At 35.9% G+C, this 25,581-nt stretch overlaps 1 protein-coding gene across 1 annotated transcript in view; it reads right to left on the reverse strand.

Moving 5' to 3' along the window:
• The window catches only part of LOC112042984 (lachesin), a 186,614-nt gene extending 172,040 nt beyond the window's left edge, over nt 1-14,574 (reverse strand). Inside the window, exon 1 of the mRNA XM_052883949.1 lies at nt 14,377-14,574. The gene's annotated coding sequence lies outside the window, so the exon portion shown is untranslated. The remainder of the gene's footprint in view (nt 1-14,376) is intronic.
• Nucleotides 14,575-25,581: the final 11,007 nt, after the last annotated feature.

The following is a 25,581-nucleotide window of genomic DNA, read 5'->3' on the forward strand; positions in this document are numbered from 1 at the left end:
GGAACAAACATACTTCACATTTACACACAAACTTTCGCCTTTATAATATTAGTGTGATAAAAATTAATAAATGAAACATTAACGAAACATTCAATGAAACCTCTTCAAATTTGTGCCGTTCACGGTATATTGTTCCGAGCTTAAAGCCTTGCAAATTACAAAGAAAGAAGTGTTAGGAATGCATCTCACGATCCTGAGGCATAATGGAGCAATTTCCCAGTCATTTCCCGGTGGCTCCACGATTTAGATATCTTGCGGTAGGTATTACAAAGTCTCTATTTGACGGCGAAGGCAGTATTTAACGAACAGTGGGGAATTTCATTAATAATAATTATAGCTAATGTAGGTGTCACGTAAAAGGAACACCGATGATCGACTTGCGCGTTGGTTTTATCTGTAATAATTATTATAAATGCTGCAAATCTGTCGGTTTGTACGTCTGTTACGTTTAAACCATAAAATCAATTATTTTAAATCATGATGAGTATTGGTGATAAATGAAATTTTGGAATCAAACTGAACCTTGGAGAAAATATAGTTAGTGCTGAAAATAGTAGGAGAAAATAGAATTTCTTTTATATATATTTTTTAGGATAATATAGAGTAGGGTATGAAATGCATTACTCATTTTTAACCGACTTCCAAAAAGGAGGAGGTTCTACGTTCGGCTGTATGTATGTTTTTTTTTTTTTTTTTTATGTATGTCCAGCGATAATTCCGTCATTTGTGGACCGATTTTAAAAATTCTTTTTTTGTTTTGAAGGGTTTGATTCCAGGGTGGTCCCATTTTTTTCATGTCAGGATCTGATGATGGCATCCTGGAGAAATCGAGAGGAACTTTCAAAAATTGTAGGGACGGCTAGTGCGTTTGTTAGTGTTTCCATAAGGTATTTTAAACCACTACAATTTTATGAAGGTCTGGAGTTGGTCTGATGATGGAGCTGATACACAGACGATGGAACTCGTCAACGATTTACAGCAGGTACCTTTTGTTTGGGCTTGATTTATTTGTATTGATGAGAACTTTCCACCTAGATGGGTTGTGACTGTATTAAGGGTCTGATGATGAAGACAAAGGACAGTGAAGAGAACTCCTCGACGGTTCACAGTAGCTACCTTGTGTTTGGACTTGATAAATTTGTATTGATGAGAACTTTCCACCTAGATGGGTTGTGACTGTATTAGAGGTCTGGTGATGAAGACGAAGAATAGTTAAGGGAACTCCTCGACGGTTCACAGTAGCTACCTTGTGTTTTGACTTGATAATTTTGTATTGATGAGAACTTTCCACTTGGATAGGTTGTGACTGTATTAAAGGTCTGTTGATGAAGATGAAGGAGAGTTAAGGGAACTCCTTGACGGTTCACAGTAGCTACCTTGTGTTTGGACTTGATAAATTTTACATTGATGAGAACTTTCCACCCATATGGATTGTGACTGCATAGGGGGTCTGGTGATGAAGACGGAGGACAGTCACCTTTCACGTTTTTCTGAATATTCATATACGTGTGGATAAAGGGGGAGTTAGGATAAAGGGGGAGTTAGGAGTACATGAGTTAAGGTAGTATTTTTAAAATTGGGATTGTAGGACTTAGATACTTATCATAAGAAAATAACGTTTCAACTAATTGCTCATTAATTTTTGTTCACACTCAGTTAGGTGTGCTAACACTAAAAATTAAAATATAAAAATTTTAATAAAAAAAATTCAACCGACTTCCAACTCTAAAATTAACCTAAACTAAAAAGCAAAAAATAACATCTTACCTATGTGCTACCTTCTGATCAGTTTGAAGGCGGTGCCAATCCAGTGTCATGTTTTAATTAAAGCCGTTTCTGAAAGAACCACAGAAATTGTGTAATTTAAATGGCTTGAATTAAAACATCACTGGCTTGGTACCGCCTTCAATCTGATCAGAAGGTAGCACATAGGTAAGATGTTATTTTTTGCTTTTTAGTTTAGGTTAATTTTAGAGTTGGAAGTCGGTTGAATTTTTTTTATTAAAATTTTTATAATTCATAAAAAATAAAAGTTAACTTAAAATAATGAAAAAATTTGACGAGGCAAAAGTTGAAAGATCTTACTACTATATAATAATAAAGTAGAAAGTGTGTCGGCTCATTTTCCTACCAAAGGTAAATTACGGTAGACAACTATGGAATTTGAACCATGGTGGTTTTGGAAGGTAGTTGTTACTAACGTACTGAAGCTACTTTTAATAACGTAAGTGGGGGGTAAAAACTTACCAAAATCTATATAAAAAACGTGTCTTTTATATCAAGTACGATAATGTATGTCTAAAATTACTGAGCTTCAAATAATATCATCAGCAAATATGAGGTATGTACCTATGCTTGATAAGTAGGTACCTAGTAAAATAAAATAAATATTTACGTGTAACGTAACCACACAAAAAGCATAAAGTTTTATTAATACTAAAATAATCGCTTAAGCTTATTGCAAAGTATAAATATAATAATTATCGCTTTTAATATTACCTTGCCAATAACCACAAATGAAATAACAATCAACTTTAATGTATTATAATATTAAAGGATACGACTACGTTCGATAAAACACATCAAAACTTTTATAAATAAAAAGACCCGCGTTTTTACCCGCCAATATTTCCCTCGCAGGAATATCGTGTTATAAAGGATAGTATTTGTGCTAGACCAGATTATAATCTATCTTTATCGACACAGATATTTTTAATTTAATTCAGGGTGACCAGCATGTGTAAAAATAACTTATTTTGGTGAAAAAAAATATTAGATTTATCTCTGTGCTAATTTTCACTTCAATCACTTTCCGCATTGAAATGCTAATAAATGGTTCAAGTAACTCTTCTTTTTATTTTTTAACCGACTTCAAAAAAAGGAGGAGGTTATCAATTCGTCGGATTTTTTTTTTTTTTTAATGTAAAGAATATCATAACATTTCTAATATTATAAATGCGAAAGTTTGCATATTTCGGGCTTTACTCAAAAGAGTAAAAACTATATTTTGATGAAATTTGTCACAGCATATTATAATCTGAAATAACACATTTTCCAAATAACTAAAGATGTGGTCCCCTATAATAATTCTATAAGTTAATCCAGACGAAGTCGCGGGCAACAGTGTATTATTTTGTCACACTAATATTAAAAAAGTTTGTGTGTAAGTGTGTAAGTATGTTTGTTTCTCTTTTACGCTGCAGCTATTAAAGCAATTTGGCTGAAATTTAGAATGGAAATAGATTTTGCTCTGGATTAACACATAGGCTACTTTTCATCCCGGAAAAATCCATGGTTCCCGCGGGATTTGTGAAAAGCTGAATTCCACGCAGGCAAAGTCGCGGGCGTCCGCTAATATTCCATAAATAAGAGCAGAGCGTAGTAAATGAACGATGCGATAATTCAATCCGGCAGAGTGAACCTACTTTTGTAAACATAGTTGCCCGATTATCCGTAACCGAAAATATGAAATATTATATTTACGGCGATTATTTAAATTGATGTTTCATAAAATCGGTGGTTTTGTTGAATTCCGGAAGCAAAATGTTCAATTATATTAATGAGACAGTTATTGTCCGTAAAAATATGACGTCAGGGAAATTGCAAGCGCCGTTCCCATCGCTGCAGTTTTCACGTTCCGCCGATTTAATATCATTACGCTTTTAAAGTAATGCCCGTAAATTATGTTTGATTTCATGTTTCATTTCATTCTGTTTTTTGGTATAGAACCGTTGTTTTTCCTTAATTAACACCTATAAATTTTACTATACTTATTATGTAGATTATTTTGAGCTGATTATTATCAAGAAATAAAGAAAGATTTTCTTAATTGGTCCAGGTCTGGCTAAAGACATACCGCCAAACGATTTAGCGTTCCGGTACGATGTCGTGTAGAAACCAAAAAGGAGTGTGGATTTCCATCCTCCTCCTGACGCAGTCTTAGATGGAAGCGGGCTAAGTTAGCCCGCTTCCATCTAAGACTGCGTCATCGCTTACCATCAAGTGAGATCGTAGTCATGTGCCAACTTGTAAAGCATAAAAAACTGGCAATATAATCACATATTCTACATGATATTGTATTAGTCATTCATTATCTTCTATAACTTCAAAGAAGTAAAAATTCTTACGGAATTCGGAAATTAGTGATGTTGTATAGAGGACGAAGAGATAAATTTAACATTGTCACCCTACACCCGCACATCCGCATTAGAACAGTATGGTGGGTCCAAGCTCCATGTTCCCTCTCATATTAAAATAGGCGATAATGTTAAATAGGTATTTATCTACAAAAAGACAAAAATATTATGTCACCGCATTTAAGTAAACACCCTTAACATTTATTATCTTAAACGCGTAAAACGCTTTTTTCCCTATAAAATGGGTCGGTATATTGTTTCTGACGCTTTGAGTTTGTTTGAATGAATATTCATAGAATGTATAATCTTTGAGGTTATCAAATAACTTACTATTTGTAAGTATTCATCATATTTTTGCTTGGAAAAAATACGACTTTTTCATAGTCTGGCAAGTTTGTTGATAACACTCCTATGATATGCGGGCGACAGGGGGAATGACTGCGCGGGTGAGAAATCGTGCGTGCGGGGAAGTGAAGTGCATCAGTCGAAGGTTTTCATTCATCGCTACATGTCCCCCGGCCCGCGCGCAACATCGGGAGTATTACGAACGTAGTTGCCAAGCTATAGTAATAGGTAGACAAAACATACAGCTGTGCTAACATGCGACCTAGTGAAGAAAAATAGACTAAGTGTCGACCAATGGCATCGGAATCGTCGCAGTCCCTTTTTAGTACTAAAAAAAAATTCTGAAAATTAAAGTAAAATTCTGAAAATTATTTTCTAAACAGCAATTTGTATCTTCTATCCGGAAAAATAATATCGACCCGCTTATAAATTATAAATAATAAAGGCCCATTTTGGGACATGTCCTTTCATTTCATTTTCATTGTTGAAATTAGACGAAATAATGTCGTTGGTTGCATGTTAGCACTTCAGTGGTAATTTTCGACCAATGAAGAGAAATACAGACAAATTTTCGTTCAATGGTGTCGGAGTATTTTCGTACCAACGAAATGAAAGAGAACCGTATATTTGGTTTGGTTACAACATAACAGTGGCGAAGGATGGAATTTAGATGAAGAAAAAGAAAAAGAAATTCATATATCTAGTTACAACAATGAATATGCATGATTTAAAGGTAAGCCGATGGGAATCAGCTTGTATGCACTCTTCGCCGCTGCTACATAACCACATCCAAGTTGTACTAACGGTTCTGTTTACATGGTTTATTAAGACAAGTTTGAATATCAAAATGTTATTACCATTTGAACTCAAAGAAAGTTAAATTACTTTTAAATGTGCTTCATAGTCGTCGATAAAATTAATTAAGCCGAGGGAGCGGAAAAGTTTTAATTCGTGACCACAAATCGATTGGGGCGAAAGATCAAAATTATTCACTAGTACAATAACTTTACGAGCATTCTGGCCAAAGAACATTGGGAAGTTTTCTTGTTAAAACTTCTCTATTGCGAAATGAGAATAATAATTCTTAAAGCCGTTCCTTTACAAAGAAACACGGTTTTTTCTGCTCTAAAAGTCTGCCTATGTAAGCTGGTTAATAGTAATGATGTATTTTACACACATTTTATGGCTGTGTATATTTTTTGCACAAATGAGATCGTTGGGAGCTAATCATTATCTATACTAATATTATAAAGAAGAAAGATTTGATAGTTTGTTTGTTTGCATTTATTAAGCTCCGAAACTACTGAACCGATTTAAAAAATTCCGGTTGCTAAAAGCTATATTTTTATTATAGCGATAGATATAATGTATAATTTTAGTTCAAAGCGCCGATGGGGTCCCAAGGTGCAGGTATGGCGACTCAGCACTAGGAAACGCAGTGTTGGTGAACCCCCAGGTACGTAATATTACTGTGCCCAGGTGGACTGACGACATCAAACGAGTCGCAGGGATTCGCTGGATGCAGGCGGCTCAGGTTCGTGATGTTTGGAAGTCCTTACAAAAGGCCTATGTCCTGCAGTGGATTGACTGATATGAGGATGATGGTGATGATGATAATGCCTCCATACTGTTCCAACTTTGTTAAGTGATAACATGACCAATCGGACAAAACTATGAACTATGATCGGTAGTGGGTCGGTTTCCTTTCAATCCAACTGACAAACTTCATATCCCCCTAAAAAATGTCCCAACATGCCCCCTCAAAAATTGTCCAACAAGTTTACATTTTAATTTTAAATATCTTTATTTATCTATTATGAAGTTGATTGTTTGTTTTGTTTATAAAATAATTAATTACTTATTTAAAAAATATTACAACATACCGACTTCAAAACATAAACGACTTAAAAATATAAACGTACCCACGAAACTAAAATGCGAAAAATGACAATATAATATTTTCTACCAATTGGTCACTTTGAAGGAGGTGCCAAGCCGGTGATTAATTCAAGGTGTACTATTATAAAATTTTTTGTTTCTAAGACATTCTTTTTTCTTTAATGAAATTTTTTCAGTAACGACTAAAAGTTAACAACACACAGGCTTAACACCGACTTCTGGCCACTCAGTAAAAAGTTATGCGTGTCCATATAAATATACACGTCCAATTGATAACCTTCTCGCCGTTTTTCGTCTGTTAAAAATGTCTTCTAAGAGCCAATTTTTAGGTAATATGAATAATAGTTAGATATGGCTTACACAAATTAGAAATTAGTAGCAAAAATAGATAACCTGTTAATTTTTTTTTTGTATATTTTAATTAATATATTTTTAACGATCGCAGCGACGGACGTTATAGCGAGTAAATAAAAAAGTTGAGCAAAGTTGAAAGCCTCCGCGTGATTGCCTCCCCGGGCTATACAAATTTGTACTTAATAAAAAATTCGAAAATTCAAGTTCTTCCAATTAACTTAAATTGTTTTTTGTAGCAAAGTGGATGGATATTCGTGGAAGGTTATTTTTAGAAAACAAGTTTTCAAGTAAAATGAGAGATTATCTGGTTGACTTCAAATAGGTAGGTGTTTTTGTAGATTATAAGTATTTAATTAATTAATTTTCTGAGAAAATAACAACTATAGGTAGTTTACAAGCAGAACCTTATCTTTACACAAAATTATATCTAAATCATCCTGATCTTTTTTGTTGAAATAATATGAACTAAAATTTATTAATTGTTTTCATTATTATTAACAGAAATGAAATTCGAAATAAATATTTATCTTCTTACGAATACTATAGTATAAAAGAAAATTGCTTGACATGGTCTGTACGCTTAGACTTTTTAAACTATGCAACGGATTTTATTATAATTTTTATTTTAGACAGATTTATTTAATAGGAAAATTTATTTTAGTTAAGTAAAGAATTACACATAGTGGATGCCGGCAGATGAACTGCGTGAAATTAAATTTTTCACAAATCATGGACCATGATGGATCGTGATCCATGGTCATTCAAAAATACAGACAGACTGACAAAAATTTTAAAAAGTTGTATTTTAATATCATGTACCTAATATAATTAGCCGAGCCGTGATAGTCCAGTTGATATGCCTCTGATTCCGGAGGGCGTAAGTTCGAATCCGCACCGGAGCATGCACCTCCAACTTTCCAGTTACCTATACAATTTTAACAAATTAAAGATCACGTACGTATTACGTCTCAAACGGTGAAATAAAAACATCGTGAGGAACCCTGCATACCTAAGATTTTTCTTAATTGTCTACGTGTGCGAAGTTTGCTAATCCGCATTAAGCCAGCGTGGTGGGCTATTGGCCCAACCCCTCTCATTCTGAAAGGAGACTCGTGCTCAGCAGTGAGCCGAATATGGGTTGATAATGATGAAATAACTAGCAGTTGAGTAAAACATTTATTTTGAGATCACATACAGACATTTAAGTTTTATATAATTACATATGTATTGAAGATGATCGGATTTCTGGAACAAATAATAATGCTACGTTAAGTTAAATATATCCCTTTGTACTGGTATCGTATATCAGAAATATATTTAATACAAACTCACAACACATTCGCGACGCCACGGAACCCGTCTGTTCAGACCTCGTGAAGACAGCCGGAAAATTAAAAAATACACAATTTCCGACTTCCTCGACTTCCAATACCTTATCATTTATAATGTTTATTATATTTGTAAGGAGAATTCGACAAACTCCTTACAAATATCAAATGTTAAGTAAAATTTATGAAATCTTTTAAAAAGATAAATCTTTATAATAAAATTAATTGCAAGGGTACAAAGGTTATATATTTTCTGAACTCATAAATATTACAAAGCTTCTATTTATATTTGACTTAAAAAGTCAAGATTGTGAAGATATATATATAAAAAAGGTAATAAAAATTAAAATCTTCTATTTCGACTCAAAGAAAGGGTTCATAGTCGATCGCCAGAGCCTCGTCTGTTATCTAGTAGGGGGCACCACGATGTTGGGCACCGTCGTCAACTATTCATACGAACCTTTGACGCGTGCAGGTGAGGTTGGCATGTGGGTCGGGTAAGATATTATTACCGTTCACCCCTTACCAAGCACAATACTTATGCCTACTTAAATACATATATGACAGGATCGACTAGTCAGTACATGAATAATAGAACAGTGATTCAACTGACAGTCGAGCCTGTCAGCAAACGCCCCCAGCTAGCTGCTGCAACTGACCCGCACTCTGCGCAACAGGGATGGGACAATGGTCAAGTATTTATAAAATACCCGTAATAGAAATAATCAAGAAAGAGATTTATTTACTTAAGAATGCCACACAACGCAGGATATTGTCCTGACGATTAAAAGAACAAATTATGCTCTAATAAAGATTTTTTCTTTCTTTCTTTTAAATTAATAACAAAGATTTTTCTTCTTTGTGCTCGTAAGCGCTAGTCGGCGAAGATGGCATTGATATTAAACTCAAATTTATAAATCAATTTACTACTATAATAGTAGTAAATTGATTTATACATTTGAGTTGAAATTTCTTTAGTAACAAAATTTAAATAAATCTCTTTCTTGATTGATTCTATATTTCATATCATCCAGTAGGTAATAAATATTAACGATAAAATTAATACCTTATTTGCGTAAATAACAAGTTAATCTAAGATTACATAACGTAAAAAAAAGTTTTAGACAATTTAAAATTAATTTAACAAAAGAAACTAAAAAACTTTTGTAACAAAAACTTTTTTAATCTTGACTGAGTTTAAATAGTCCTGAGTAGAGGCGCTTCGTACTGTTTTCAAAGTTTAACTTTAGTAGAGTAAATATTCTGAAGGCAATATCATTTTAAAACTACAACACTTAGAGAAAAGAAGAGGGATAAAGCTTATTTCTGTCTTTGCTAGAGCCGATCCTTCCTTGCATAATAGGGATAAAATTTATTGTACTTACAAAAAGAATTGCTACAAAGATAACTGATGTAATATAAATTAAAATTGTTCGCCACATATTTGTTTTAAGTAGGTAATTATTTTATAAAAAGACATTGTTACTATATTGAAGTAATATTTAAAAAATAGGTACTTATACTTGGTGTAAGAACTTAAAAAAGTTTATTAATTGTATGATTGTCAAAAGATTGACATATCATATGTCTGACCTTTTTTTATTATTTACAAGTTAGCCCTTGATTACAATCTCACCTGCAAGTGATGATGCAATCTAAGATTGACCGGAACGCTAAATCGCTTGGCGGTACGTCTTTGTCGGTAGGGTGGTAACTAGCCACGTCCGAAGCCTCCCAGGGTGGTGACCAGCCAGACCTGGATCAATTAAGAAAACCACAATCGGCCCAGCCGAGAATCGAACCCAGGAACTCCGTCATGTAAATCCTCCGCGCATACCACTGAGCCACGGAGGCCGTCAAAAACCTAACAATAACGAAATGGTATAAAGGTTTTGGTTTTCAATTAATTGCATTTTTGCTTCTATGAAGTCCATACCACTGGAGTTTTCGTACCTAATGTTTAGTGAAAAACCATCATCATTCATCAACATTCAACTTTATTTGCCAGTAATTTTCAATGTGGTTTTGAGTTTCTCCCCTAAATATCTTCTCAAACCGTGAAGTAAATACGCAATACAATTACTGTACTTTGTATACCTAACATTCAGTTAACGTAGTTTCAAGAAAACTGTTTAACCAACCCCAACATTTCGATAACCACAAATACGTATTAAGCTTACAAGGGTCTCAACCCGAGAAACCGCGAAACAATGACGATACTATTCTTGCTTGAGAAAACTTTGTTCATGTTTCTTTCCTTGTCAGCTTAAGAAACGCTATTTGAAAATGTTGTTTTCGCATAGAATTGAGAATATTTTGGTTCGTAACAAATTTTAAAAATAGAACCTGATTAATTAGTAGGTACACTAATATTATTAAGAGGTTTTTGAAGTTTGTGAATTTTTATTGAGGTTGAAACTTGTATTGTGATTTCAAAGTTGGTCTCAGTTAATGTTCATTGGCAACTCCGAAGATAAAATCCTTAGAATAAATCAGGAATGGTGTTAGCAATTTTGATTTATTTAATTCCAAAACAAGACACGTTACAAACAGCACGTATACTTCTAGAAATAAACAAAATTCCCTTTTCCTTTCCAATTGATCCTAAAAACTTTAGCCACTGGAATGTCTCTCAAAAATTTCAAAGTGTTCATTAAACACAAGCTTTTAGGAAAGTCTTACGATAGTGTTAATGATTATATAAATGATATAAAAGCTTGGTGTTAAACTATATTATACGACTGTGTGACATTCTATATTCTATATTTCATTCTATATTTCAGAATTAGACATTCTATATTTGTACTTCAAAAAAGAGCAATTCGAGCAATATATCAACTAAAATCACGCGAGTCCCTTCGTCAAAAGTTTAAAGAAATAGGCATTTTAACAGTAGCCTGTCAGTATATATATAACAGTATAGTTTATGTGAGACAAAATATTAATTTGTACAAACGAAAAGGAGATCTAAACCCACGTCTTACTAGACACGGGCATAAGTTAGTTATTTCTGCATATCGTCTCCAAAGAGTTAAAAAATCTTTTGTGGGTTTGGGTGTACTCTTCTATAACAAGATCCCCAAGACTGTGATGGACTTGCCAATGCACAATTTTAAGCAATGTGTTAAAAAACATTTACTTAGTCGAGGTTACTACACTATTGATGAGTTCCTTAACGACAAAGGTGCTTGGAGGCCATTGGATCAGCTTCCACCTTCACACAGGAAATAAAACTATAAGAAATTGTAATTTAATTGTTATCAAATGTAAATTGTAATACTGTATGACTTTTTCAAAAGAGCAACTGTTGAGTTTCTTGCCGGTATCTTCTCAGCAGAACCTGCCTTCCGAACCGGTGGTAGAATCTTTACAAATAGTCAACTGACGTGTCAAAAGTGCTTGTAAACTGAGCCTACTTGAAATAAATGAATTTTGAATTTTGAATTTTGAATTTTGAATTTTGTGCTTAGTTTTAAATAAGTTTGTAAAATAGTGATAACAAAAAAAATAAACCTTGGCTGAGTTTGGAACCCTCGTTTTTTAAACTAAGCATGATTGAAATAAATGAATTTTGATTTTTTGAATTTTGAATCTTTTTACTAGAAATTGGCAAGACAAATAGTCTAACGAGCGATACCTTTTTGAACCTAAGATATTATGTCTTTAGTTTGAGCACGGCCATATAACCCTAATGCTATTTGGCTCTACTCATACGATATTACCTTTTATCTAAAAAAAAAATTTTATAGCTCTTGATCTATCCATAAAGAGTTTATTGTCGTAAAAAACGTAAGCCTGTTGAATTTTAATGTATCCAATTCATTGGAAAAAATATTTCATTGATAAAATCGTAAAAGCAATTCGACTAATGGTCATTATACCTTTAAAGCTGCATGCTGCGTGACATGCATGTAATGCAGAAGTTCCCAAAGTATGGGGCGACCCACGGGTGGGTAACTTAAGATAACCCGACCTATCGGGCAAACAGCAGGACAGCCACAAACTATAACAAAAGTTATAAAATTATAATGATTTTCTATAAATAAATTTTTAAATTGTTGTCTTTGGTGATGACAAATTCATAACAAATTAAAAAAATACTGTATTTAGAATCAAATTTTTCAGTTGTGTGTTTTTTAAAAAAAAAACATCGTGAGGAAACCTGCATACCAGAGAATTTTCTCAATTCTCTGCGTGTGTGAAGTCTGCCGATCAGCATTGGGCCAGCGTGGTGGACTATTGGCTCTCATTCTGAGAGGAGACTGGAGCTTAGCAGTGAGCAGTCGGTCAACGTCCTGAACTTCACATTGACTTTTTTCCCTTGACCACAAAGACTAGGTAATTTGAGCGTTACCAATATTGTGCGCTCCTTTTTTAAGATGGCCAAGAGGTCCACGCTTAGTCTGTTTTTGTTAGAAGAACCAATCAAGTTTGGGAACCACTGATGTAATGTGTAGTTGAAAGCTCCAGGGAAACTGTCCGCAAAAAGTAACACATAAAACGAGGCAATAAATATTCCTAGGACATAACCGGCTGTCAATAACGGGAACGAAAATCTCGTCCGTAATATTCATAAAAAAAATCCATTTAGTTTAACAATACCTATACGATGTATGTAACAGATGTCATCATTGTTTCATAGCTATTAATAGTAGAAGTATTTCATACATAACTAACTTTATAAAGAGGTAAAGTTTGTAGTGTTGTAGAGAGTATTCTTTGCATCTACTTAACAGATTTTGAAACTTCTTTTACCACTAGAAAGCCAACTTTACTATGAGTGTTATAGACTATATTTCATCCCCGCATTCTCACGGAAACAGGAACTACGCAGGTGAAAACGCGGAGCATCGGCAGGCGTAGGTTTCAATCCGGTCCGGGGCATACACCTCCAACTTTTCAGTTGTAAGCATTTTAAGAAATTAAATATGACGTGTTTCAAACAGTGAAACCTGCATATCTGAGCATTTTCTTAATTTTCTAGGTTAGTGAAGTCTGCCAATCCGCATTGCGTCAGCGTGGTGGGCTAAGGCCTAACGCCGTCTCATCTTAAGAGGAGACTCGTGCTCAACATTGAGCCGAATATGGGTTGTTAATGATGATGATGATATCTCTGAGGAACGTAACACCATCAACTTCCTAACTCTACTTCCAACTCCCAATCTACTGAATATTTCGTAGAAGAAACAAAAACTCAGTAACTCTAGTATAGCCCGACTCAGGGCAGAAACCCAGGACCACGTAACCAGAAACCATATAGGCTAACTACTGGACAAACTAGGCAGTCTAACACTAGGCTGATAATAAGCTTTAGTACATTATATTTTTTGTGAGTCTGATGATGATGTTCAAGACGAAAGTCTTCGAACTTATATCCGAGACTTGGTCGCTAACTATGGGCCTTATTAGAAGACTCAGTCACTCAGCGGGCGATGGGGCAAGCTCTGCTTGGAGTTTCTATCCTCAGACGAATCAAAGTCACTGACATAGCTCAACGAGTCGCGAAGCTAAAATAGCAATGGGCAGGCCATATAGTTCAAAGAGCCGATGGACGTTGGGGTTCCAAGGTGCTGGAATGGCGAACTCGCGGCGGAAAGTGTTGGTCGACTCCCCACCAGTGTTGTGGAGTGTGGACCGAGGACATCAAGCGGATTGCAGGAACCTGCTGGATGCTGGCGGCTAGAGACCGTTGTGCTAGGAGGTCCATGCAAGAGGCATGATAATGTCGATGATGATGACGTTGAAGAACTAATGAAAGAAGCTCGACGCCTTTTGTAAACAAAAAGATTATATGCAACTATGTTTTTTTTATAAATTGAACATAATTTATAAAAACCTGTTCCCGCTCCGACAGTTGTTGTGTTGTGAGAATATTTATTGGCTCGATTGGTGCGGCTTTTTATCAGTGATTTCCCGGATGGGTGCATCGTTTGCGTTGCATTGAAATGCAAAGCACGTCGTAGCCGATTTTTGCTACAATCAGTGTAACCACTTTAAACTCGTTGCTTTTGAGGGCTATTTTGATTGTTGCGTAGTCGGTTGCCTCGCCACCAGAAATTATGTATGGGCATACCTCCGGCTTCCACGCGAATGGATCAGGGGCCCATCAACTGATCAGAGTGGGCAGCCGGGCATTCGTAATACGGCGCTACACCGCGAAACGAAAGCCTTCAAAGAATTGGTTAGATAGGCAATGAATACTTACGGCCGAAGTGTCGCGAGTTGACCTGGGTTGGTTGACCCTAGCTGACGGGCGATATGAATGTGTAATGTGTCTAGTGTAGGTCGGGAATTGTGTATTTCAATGTGTTCACCTGTCTGCAGGTGCAATCCGCTTCCAGCACTATTCACCTCCAGGTCTAGAATAGTTATATCGTTCACTACCGCGGCAAAGTTAGTTATCCAAATTCACACGCGCTTAACATCGTCAACAACTACATGTCTCGATGCAACAAGAAATGGTCATACGGAAACCAAAAAACACTAATTCTCCGACATAACTCCTCGCGTTTTTCAACAGCGGTCAGCCATAGACAACTACAAAAAAATGACAACCGCAGCGCGCGCGCTACAATGTTGCCTGCTCATTTTTTAAAGTTCGCGGCGTCAACAATAATAATGATGTTAAGATCATTATTGTTGTTATAGTCTTCTCAGTCGATGATCTTAATAAAATATTCGACCAATACCTTTTAAGATGCTTTCGCTTGAATGTTGGACTTAGAAGGTAGTAATACTTTATACCGTGCGTATTGTGTGAAGGTATGTTGTAGAGACCTCTGACGTTAACCACAGGTAGTTTGACTCAAGACTATCAAAAGTCCAATAAGTTACTAAGGCTCCTCACCTACCCTCTTTAAAAATTAATTAATATTAAATAGTCTCCGGGAAGGTTTTAAGGAACCAATAAATTAATTTTATCTATATTATATTTCTCACTGAAAACTACTAATAATTTATTTAAACCACTATATAAATATAATTATAAAGGTATATATATATATAATTATTTATTATGTTCTTATTATTAATTATTAATTAGTAACACTTCTTCTTGTTGTTTCCGCCCGCGTCACCACATGGCTCCACGGAAGACCAGCGCTGCGCTGGTGCATCCGTCACTAGCGTAGCACATGCTGAGTGGTGACCATTTTGGTACCACACACATCATTTTTTTTTAATTTAATTTAATTATTAGTTTAATATCTTTAAATTATAGTTTACTATATTTGTAAAATTTCTTTCTTTTGTTTTAGGTATTTGTTGTCTTTTGTGTATTATGTGTGTGTGTGTCCAAATAAAATATTTTTCTTTCTTTCTTTCTTTCTTAAAAAAAGTATACCTCAATAAGGAGATCTAGGTCTCTATGTAAGTCGTGCTTACAAACCACGGAGCATCCGTGGCCCGACGCATGATACGGTTTTGAAGGACCTGAAGAGGAAAATAAATTAAATGAGAGTATAAAAATGTTAAGATGAAAAAAACTACATGTAAAATAAGTATTTTTTTTTAATTGCGTGTTAGATTATTTACACTTCGCAATTTTTTTTAAAGATAATTTGCCGTATCGTTTTAAATATGAATAATATTCCCATTCCCCTCCAACTAGTCGGGTTAGACTGTATTAGTGGGTACAAAATAGACCTACGGGGCGAGGATCGAACTACAACCCCTCGGTGATGAGTCCGACTGCTCTTACCGTTGAGCTATTGAGTATTGAGGCAAAATCTCAAACGGTGAAGCATACCTGGGTTCCCTGTATCGACGTAGTAAGGGCCGGTATGCATTCCCCTTTCTATCATCATCAACCCATATTCGGCTCACTGCTGAGCTCGAGTCTCCTCTCAGAATGAGAGGGGTTAGGGCAATAGTCCACCACGCTGGCCCAATGCGGATTGGTAGACTTCACACACGCAGAGAATTAAGATAATTCTCTGGTATGCAGGTTTCCTCACGATGTTTTCCTTCACCGATTGAGACACGTGATATTTAATTTCTTAAATTAATTATTTCCCCTATTATTAATTCCCCTTTCTATGTACTAGGATAATAAGTGTTGAATATTAATCAATGTTTACCTCCTTTTAGTCATCAATTTCACAACACAATGGACGCTAATAAATTAATCAAGCAATGCATTAAAGTACTGTTGCATGATTATTATTTATTCGCGTTTTGCAAGAAACTTCATAATATTTTTCTCTGTTAATAAATTCTTATTAAGTTTGCACTTTCTGCAGAGATTCTGCGGAAAAGATATTTTTTTATTTACTCGTAAGTAACTAACGGATTTCACATTTCACAAATGAAATGATGATGATTATGATCATCTATTTGTATCTGATTTCAAAATTACTGTGTTTTCTCAAGTGCTAACTGGTGTAAATATATTTACACGACACAAATGAAATCACTCTTGTTTTCCGGGCAAAGGCAAAAACTGCTGAACCGATTTTATTGGTGCGTTTACTTGAAGATAGAAGAGGTATTGAGCAACATAATATAAGATACTGTTGTGCCGGAAAAGTCTAGAGTTCTATTCCATTCATGGTTGAAATTTGTGAAAAACTGAAATTCACGCGGATAACTTTACCGATAGTTGATGTATAAATTCTCTAAATACGTTAGTTTTAGCCCTCATTCGCTCGAGAGCTTTTTTAACGGGCGTTAAAAAAGCGAGAACTGTTGCATTTTCAATTTTGGGTGTAGGAAATAGATCTTCATTTCTTCATAATATATTTGAACGCTTTTTTAAAGTCCGTTAAAAAATCTTTTGTGCGAATGAAGGCTTAGCGTTTTCTGTTCTGTGCAGTGGGTTAGGGTGCCTTGGAGGGGCCCCGTATCAAAATTAGTTGAGAGGCCCAAATGAAGGGGCCTTTTTTACCATAGAAGAAAATATGACACTGACAAAAAACGATTGCTTTATGACTTTTGTCACTTTGAAGTGAAATTTTATAGGCAGTTGTTTTTTCTGGGAAGCACCAGATTCAATGAGATTGTGGATTACATTTTATGAATTATTGCTTTAGCACGTAAGGGGCCCCTGTAGTCCGGGGCCCCGTATCATTGATACGGTAGCTACGCCCCTGGTTCTGTGTGAATTCTATTACCGCGTCACGCAAAAGTTTTCTCATAGGGAAGTCTTAGCTGCTCCAGCGCGGATATCCGTTTCTTCCGAGATAAGCAGGTTCAGGATATTTTCTTTCACATTCCCAAAAAGATGCCACTTGAGAAGCTGTAAATATGAAGTACATTTAGGTTTCCGGCAATCTCAGACGACAGTGTTCGGGCCTAGAATTTACATTTGGTCGTTTTATATTATACAGGATGATCGGGAGTATTATTGCATAGTATTGTTATTATATATGTTTGTAAAATGGCGATAAACAAAAAAAATAAACCTTGGCTGAGTTTGTTGTAGGCTCTTCTCGGACCATTGAAATTCTCGTAACTTTAATTTTAGGTTTTCGACTATTATTACCACCATTAGATTAAATTACATTATGACATAATAAAAGTGCTTGTAAACTTAGCCTAATTGAAATAAATGAATTTTGAATGCTGAATTTTTTTAATTTTATTTCACATAATTCTAGGGTTATATTATTTAAGGAAAATTCATTAAAAATATGTAAGTAACATATTATGTTCTAAAATGAATATTTACGGACTAAAAATATTTTTTTTGTAAATAGATTTTAAATTGTGTTCCTTATATCGCATCCTTATATTATGACCTAGCCAAACTTAGTCATTGATACTCGTAAATATCATGAAGTAGCTTACTAGTGAAGTGCGTAATGCCTATTGCAATATCTCGATTATATCGTCTTACTACTACGATTACGTATTTTAAAATACAAGGATAGATAAAGGCGTATGTTACATGGTGGTCGGCTCCTATAAGTGGACTTGTCAACACCTTGAACCTACGGTAAATACTCCCGGGCACCCAGTATATTTCTCGTATGCGAGTATAATTACCTATTTGCTCATAACATATCAGTTCGTCCAGTAATATTGCCTATACCTTCAAATTTACTTACTTTAATAGTATCTACTTGTCTCTCGCTATATTCTATACGAGAGATTCTTTCAAAAGATACTTTAATCATCAAGAAAAAACTATGCTCTGTTTTTTTAATTAAAAGTAAATAATTTTACCTCGATCCGAACTTGGTTTCCATTTGTTGGCCTGTCCATTTGACAGTGTTTTCCTATCAAAAAAACCATGATTAATACAAACTCAACTTGCTTAAAAATCTAAACAATAACTCAAAGGTGACTGACTGAATAGGTAGTGATCTATGAACGCACAGCCCAAACCACTGAACGGGTCGGGCTGAAACTTGGCATGCAAATAGATGTATGCATAAAGCTACTATGACGTAGGCATTACTTGAGAAAGGTTTTTGATAAATTCCACCTCTAAGGGGATAAAATAGGGGATGTAAGTTTGTATGGAAAGTCCTTCATTTTTAGAGTTACAGTTTTAAAAATTTATTCATAAATCATAAAAAGATACAAAATATAATGTAAATCATGAATTTTTAAAATTCCCTAAAGTGATGAAATAGGGTTAAAAGTTTACATTGTTTTCCACGCGGACGAAGTCGCGGGCGCTAGTTAACGTATAAAATCTGAAAATAAATCACAACGGAGATCGATTTAGTTATTATGCTATCATAATCTTCGTCAACAACAATTAAGTAAGTTTACAAATCTTCCGATTTGAACTAACTAATCATTAGTTACCGCAATTTGTCTCTTAAGAAACTGATCTCACAATCGATCGTGCCCGACCGTATCTCTAGCTGGAAATTGTGGTCACTAGATACTCTAGAAATGTAATTTCTCTCGTATAGGTGGATAAACGACTTTAAGATTTCTTATCATTTCTTGCGGGAAAGAAGGAATCCCATCTGAAAAATATCTGACTTAGGGCACTTAGCGTCAGCGACCGGTCTAGCTTTACTTTACTGAAATAAGTTTTTTATAAGTAAAAAACTAATACTTAAATATTATAAAAATGAAAAGTTTGTTTTGTTGTAAGCTCTATTCTCAGGAAGCAGAAATTTAATATCAAGTGTCTCAAAGGGTGAAGGAAAACATCGTGAGAAAACCTGCATACCAGAGAATTTTCTGTCTGCCAATCCGCATTGGGCCAGAGTGGTGGTTGGCCTAACCCCTCTCATTCTAAGAGGAGACTCGAGCTCGGCAGTGAGCCGAGTAGGTATTATTGTAAGACTTTCGAGCAATTTTCGGAGTCTACTTGTATTTCTAGTGGGCTTTTGATGAATCAAAGGGTTCGAGAAATACATTTCAATAAAGTTCTGAAAAGCAATTCAAGAATTGTGATTTCGTGTGATTTCCTTCATTTTGAATATCTTTAAACCCATTCATTTTGGAATACTATACAAACCAGCATAAGTGTGCCCGCCCGCGTCTATGTCATGAAAAATTAACAAAAAAAACATGGGTAGACTTTTGACTTTTACAATCGATATCTCAATAATACCCGATGGACGTTGAAGTCCCAAGGTGCTGGAATGGCTACTCCGCAATAGAAAGTGCAGTGTTGGTCGACTCCCCATCAGGTGGAATGACAACATCAAGTGAGTCGCAGGGATTCGCTGGATACAGGTGGCTCAGTGTCGTGATGTTTGAAAACTCCTACAAAAAGCCTATGTCCTGCAGTGGACGTCCATCAACTGATATGATGATGATAATGGCATCAATAACGATGAATGATAGATGTAGAGAACGATAAGATAATAAAATTTTTGTATCTCAACATGCCGGGTTACTGTAAGAAACTGAATTGTGAAGTCACGCACTTGTGAACCTTGTGTGTAGGGTTAAAGGCGCCTTTAACAAACACACCCCTTTTCCACTCAAGTCACTCCCCCCGCCTATCCCAAGCAACCCATAAAGAATTACATTGTTGTGTACAACAACAGACGTGGACGGCTCGAACTCCACGAGCACACTGAAGCCGTAGGTACCGCAAGTCGTTGCAACGCGGCGATAACATTAAAATATCACCTTTATCGGTTAATTTGCATTTCCAAATATACAGGGTTATTGCCAAAAAGGAGCGCTAACAATTATTTATCTACCCATAAAATATCTTAGAGGTTATTCTCTCTTTCGTCACGGCTCTGCACGAAACCTGCCTATGTTCTAATAAGACGTCAGTTCCAACATTTTAGTAACCACAAATACAAATTTCTTACAAGGATCTTGAGCCGAAGTAACGCGGAACGAAGACGGTATATTTTAACTTGTACAACTTTGTATCTTTAAGTAGGTAACTAAATTTAACAAAGGAACGTTTTGGGATAAATTGAAACCATCAAAGCTTTATTTTTAATCCGACTTCAAAAAAGGAGGAGGTTCTTAATTCGACGCGTATGTTTTTTTGTTTATTAACCTCATAACTTCGTCGTTTATTAACCAATTTTAAAAATTGTTTTTGACATGACAACGTCTTATAATTCGATGGAGCCGGCCGATCCGAAAAAAGATGACGTCATGCGTCGTTCCCTCGCTCTAGGGTTGCCAACATTTTTTTACAAGAAATAAAGTATATTCTGGTCTATTAAGATTATTAAACGTATATTAAGTATTATAAAAAGGCGAACATTTCGAATCGAATCAGTATTTTCTTATGACGTTGTCACGTTCAATCGTCAGTAAACCGACTTTACAGACAACCGATTTTTTTGTTTAAAAGAGAGTGCCTTCCAGATTGATCTCATTTAATTTTCATAAAAATAGTTTAGTAATTTTGTGTTAAAATGAAAATAACTAAAATAAATGAATGAATTTGCCCATATTGTGGCGCTTTCGCGCACATCTTCGTCATTATTAACCGAAAGAGATTAAAGCCGTTTCTGAAAAGAACTTGAAAGAACTGTCTGAAAACTTTATGATTTAATGCATCACTGTGTTGGCTGTGTTGGCTGTGGTGGTTTGAGTTAATGCATCACTGTGTTGGCGCCGCCTTCAAAGTGATCAGAAGATAGCACGTACGATGTTATTTTTCGCTTTTTAGTTTATTTTCTGGTTTTGAAGTCGGTTGAATTTCTTTATGATTTTTTTTTTTATTTGTACAAGAGTATAATAAAAACATGAAACGCTGCATTTCAAAAACAAACTCAAACGAAACGAGTACGAAACAACATTATAGCCATTTTCTATTTTAGTGTTAACTAAATATTAACAGCTAAAATAAATATTAACAAACGTAGTCCCGCCGCATGCCATCTGTCTGTCTGTTCAAGATAAACTCAAAAACTACTGAATTGTTTTTTTTATCAATGAGTTTCATCAGGGAGTTTTGAGATATAACAAAACTATGTATGGTTGGATATTCCGCTTTCATAGAAGCGTTCCACGCGGGCAAAGTCGCGGAAGTAAGCTAGTTTTTTTTTTATTGTTATTCTTTACAAGTTAGCCTTTGACTACTATCTCACCTGATGGTAAGTGATGATGCAGTCTAAGATGGAAGCGGGCTAACTTGTTAGGAGGAGAATGAAAATCCACACCCCTTTCGGTTTCTACATGGCATACTACCGGAACGCTAAATCGCTTGGCGGTACGTCTTTGCCGGTAGGGTGGTAACTAGCCACGGCCGAAGCCTCCCACCAGCCAGACCTGGACAAATTAAGAAAATCTCAACCTGCCCAGCTGGGGATTGAACCCAGGACCTCCGTCTTGTAAATCCACCGCGCATAACACTGCGCCACGGAGGCCGTCAAAAATTTGCCGTCAAGTTTGTAATGAAAAAAGTTTTACTATTTCTGGAATCAAATCTTTCAGCTGCTTCCATGACCCAGAAAGGGCATAAGCAGTAAAGAGTGTGCAGAATCAAGGGCGAGCTATAATCGTGAACATAAAGGTAAACATTACACTCGGCGATATTATCTTTTGTTAGCGACAATTTTGTTTTGGATTTACAACAAAAGAGCAACAACAACAATGCCGAAAAGAACTGATTGTCGCATTAAGTGTTATTACAACATATTGTTGAAATAACTTTATATACGGACACCGAGATAACCTGCCGTCACAATACAAAGTTCACACACAGTCCTTAATATTATTGTAATGATGCCGTTTCTTTTGTATTGTTATTACCTGGAGGATGTAATTTTGCCTTTTTATTCCCTCGGTAAACATAAGGAAGGGCTCTTTATGCAGTAGATGTTGATATTGTATAGTTTGTACTATCTTAACTTCACTTGCTTTGATAAATATTTTACAAATAACACTAACCTTCAATCTATTTTGATGGTCTACTACAGGGCCTAGCCTTCCTTCTTATAATAGAGGAGATATGGAGCTTGAACCCACCACGCTGTTCCTATGTGGGTTGGCGAGTTTTGGGTGATAATCTTAAATTCATTAACGACCACTATCTGATGTTAAATATAGTAACTAAAGCCGGATTTATATTTGTATGTGTGACGCATCAGAACAGAATCTGTGTCATACATTTTATATGGCAACGAATGTGTATTTCTTAGAACAAAGAAAAACTCAGTATGTCATAGGCATATATAGCCCGTCCCAGGATTCGAACCCAAGATCCCGTGATCCAAAATCACATAGGATAACCACTGGGCCAACAAGGCAGTTATTATAAACGCACTAATATTATAAAGGCGGAACTACTGTAGCCATTTGGCAGGTATGGAGAGAGATTATTCCTTGTAAAAGTAAAATATCAACTCATTATCTACCCATTTTCGGCTCACTGCTGAGCACAAGTCTCCTCTTAGAATGAGAGAGGTTAGGCCAATAGTCCACCACGCTGGCCTAATGCTGATTGGCAGACTTCACACACACAGAGAATTAAGAAAATTCTCTGTTATGCAGATTTCCTCACGAAGTTTTTCTTTATCGTTTGAGACATGTCATATCTAATTACTTACAGCTGAAAAGTTGGAGATGCCTGCCCCGGACCGGATTCGAACCTACACCCTCCGAATGCACACTAATATTTTATAGGCGAAAGTTTGTGTGTATGTTTGTTCCACCTTTACGATGCGGCTACTGAAGAGATTTGGCAGAAATTCGGTATGGAAATATATTCTACTCTGGATTATCACATAGGCTACTTTTCATGTCGAAAAAATCTATGGTTCCCGCGGGATTACCCCCTACCGGCAAAGACGTACCGTCAAGCGATTTAGCGTGCCGGTACGATGCCGTGTAGAAACCGAAAGGGGTGTGGATTTTCATCCTTCTCCTTACAAGTTAGCCCGCTTCCATCTTAGACTACATCATCACTTACCATCAGGTGAGATTGTAGTCAAGGGCTAACTTGTAAACAATAAAAAAAGGGATTTGTGATAAACCGCGGAGTAAGTCGCGGGCGTCCGCTAGTATAATATAAAAGCCTACATATTATCCAGGACATGTTAATCAGCGATAGTTAATAAGCTACCCAGGAAATGTTAACAATAAAATGTTCAACATCATTAAATGTGTTTTATCCGTAGGCTATTTATCAACGGATATAAAGTATTAATCAGACAAAATTCACAGCAATCTCTCGGACATGACATACTTCTGCTATGGAAATGATAGCAGAATCAGATAATGCATTATTAAAAGCCTACAATATGTATTCCTACAAGCTGTCATTTTTTTTTCAGGAGGAAAAAAATCCTATAAATAATGCTCATCATTATCTATAAATATAAAGCTGAAGAGTTTGTTTGCTTGTTTGATTGAACGCGCTAATCTCAGAAACTACTGGTCCGATTTGAAAAATTTCAGTGTGTGATAGCCCATTTACCGAGGAAGGCTATAGGCTATATATTATCCCCGTATTTTTACAGAAACGGGAACCATGCGGGTAAAACCGCGCGGCGTCAGCTAGTATTCGGGTAATTTGAATGAATCACCTTTTTTTATGACCCCTGACGCAAAAAGAGGGGTGTGATATATTTGACGTGTCTGTCTGTCTGTCAGTCTTTCTGTAGCACCATAGCTGCCAAACGGATGAAGCGATTACAATATATTTTTTTTGTATGCGCAAATGTTCTTAGACATGTTTGATGAAAATCGGTTGAGCGTTTAAAAGTTGTGAGGGGTGAAAGTAGGGAAGAATAACCGAATGTCTGCAAATCGACTCGAGTGGGGTCTCAAATGAAAGTGCACTGAAAGAGAATATTGATGGAGAGTGTAATTAATAATTTCATGACCTGGGGACCAGGGGTTTATCAAAATTTTCAATTTTATGTTATTCTTATATTTGGGTGAAGGAATTTGAAAAAGAACCACCAATGCGATCTCGCGAACTTCATTATCAGCCTTTTTTAAGGGTCCACTGCAGGGTCATCTCCCTTCTTATAGGAAAGGGGATATAGAGCTTAGACCCACCATGCTGCTCCAATACGGGTTAGTGGGCTTAGGGTGATAACGTTAACCACTATCACTGATGTTAATTAAACCCTTAAATTGCTCTTGGCTTAACGTGACCCAGGATTCGACCTCGGTATCCAAAACCACATAGGCTAACGAGGCAATTAATTATGGTGATAATAATTTTCGAATGTATAACTAACAAAATCTATACTAATATTACAAAGCAGACCAGTTTGTTTGATTGAACGCGCTAATCTCAGGAACTACTGGTCCGATTTGAAATATTCTTTCAGTGTTAGATAGACCATTTATCGAGGAATGCTCTAGGCTATATATTATCCCCATATTCCTACGGGAACAGGAACCGTGCGGCGTCAGCTAGTATGTTTATAATAATGACCGGGGCAGTTTTACGTGCTCTCGGGGATACGGGACTGCCATCTTATCAGTACTGATAAACAAGCCTCCGGAACAAAGAGGCATGTTTAAGTGGTCAGTCGCTGTCATAAATTATGTTAAATTTATAAAAAAAGCAACGCTTTCCACGTGCCGTAATAAAATATGGTCGTAAAATAAAATAACGCTCATCTCGTTATAGTCATCAATTTTGCAACACCGCGGCCCCTAATAAATTAATCAGTGAATGCATTAAGGCACCGGTGCTATAAATTGCATAATTTTTAATCGTTATACGATGTAGCAACTTGCACAATATCCAATGTTAAAAAATATATAATTTTTTTTTTATTATTTACAAGTTCGTCATCAACCCATATTCGGCTCACTGCTGAGCTCGAGTCTCCTCTCAGAATGAGAGGGGTTAGGCCAATAGTCCACCACGCTGGCCCAATGCGGATTGGCAGACTTCACACACGCAGAGAATTAAGATAGTTCTCGGTATGCAGGTTTCCTCACTTTGTTTTCCTTCACCGATTGAGACAAGTTATATTTAATTTCTTAAAATGCACACAACTGAAAAGTTCGAGGTGCATGCCCCGGACCGGATTCGAACCCACACCCTCCGGAATCGGAGGCAGAGGTCACATCCACTAAGCTATCACGGCCCATTTACAAGTTACCCCTTGACTATTCGTACAATCTCACCTGATGGTAAGTGATGATGCAATCTAAGATGGAAG

This window comes from Bicyclus anynana, chromosome 10, assembly GCF_947172395.1.
Source record: "Bicyclus anynana chromosome 10, ilBicAnyn1.1, whole genome shotgun sequence".
Classification (NCBI taxonomy): Eukaryota; Metazoa; Arthropoda; class Insecta; order Lepidoptera; family Nymphalidae; genus Bicyclus; species Bicyclus anynana.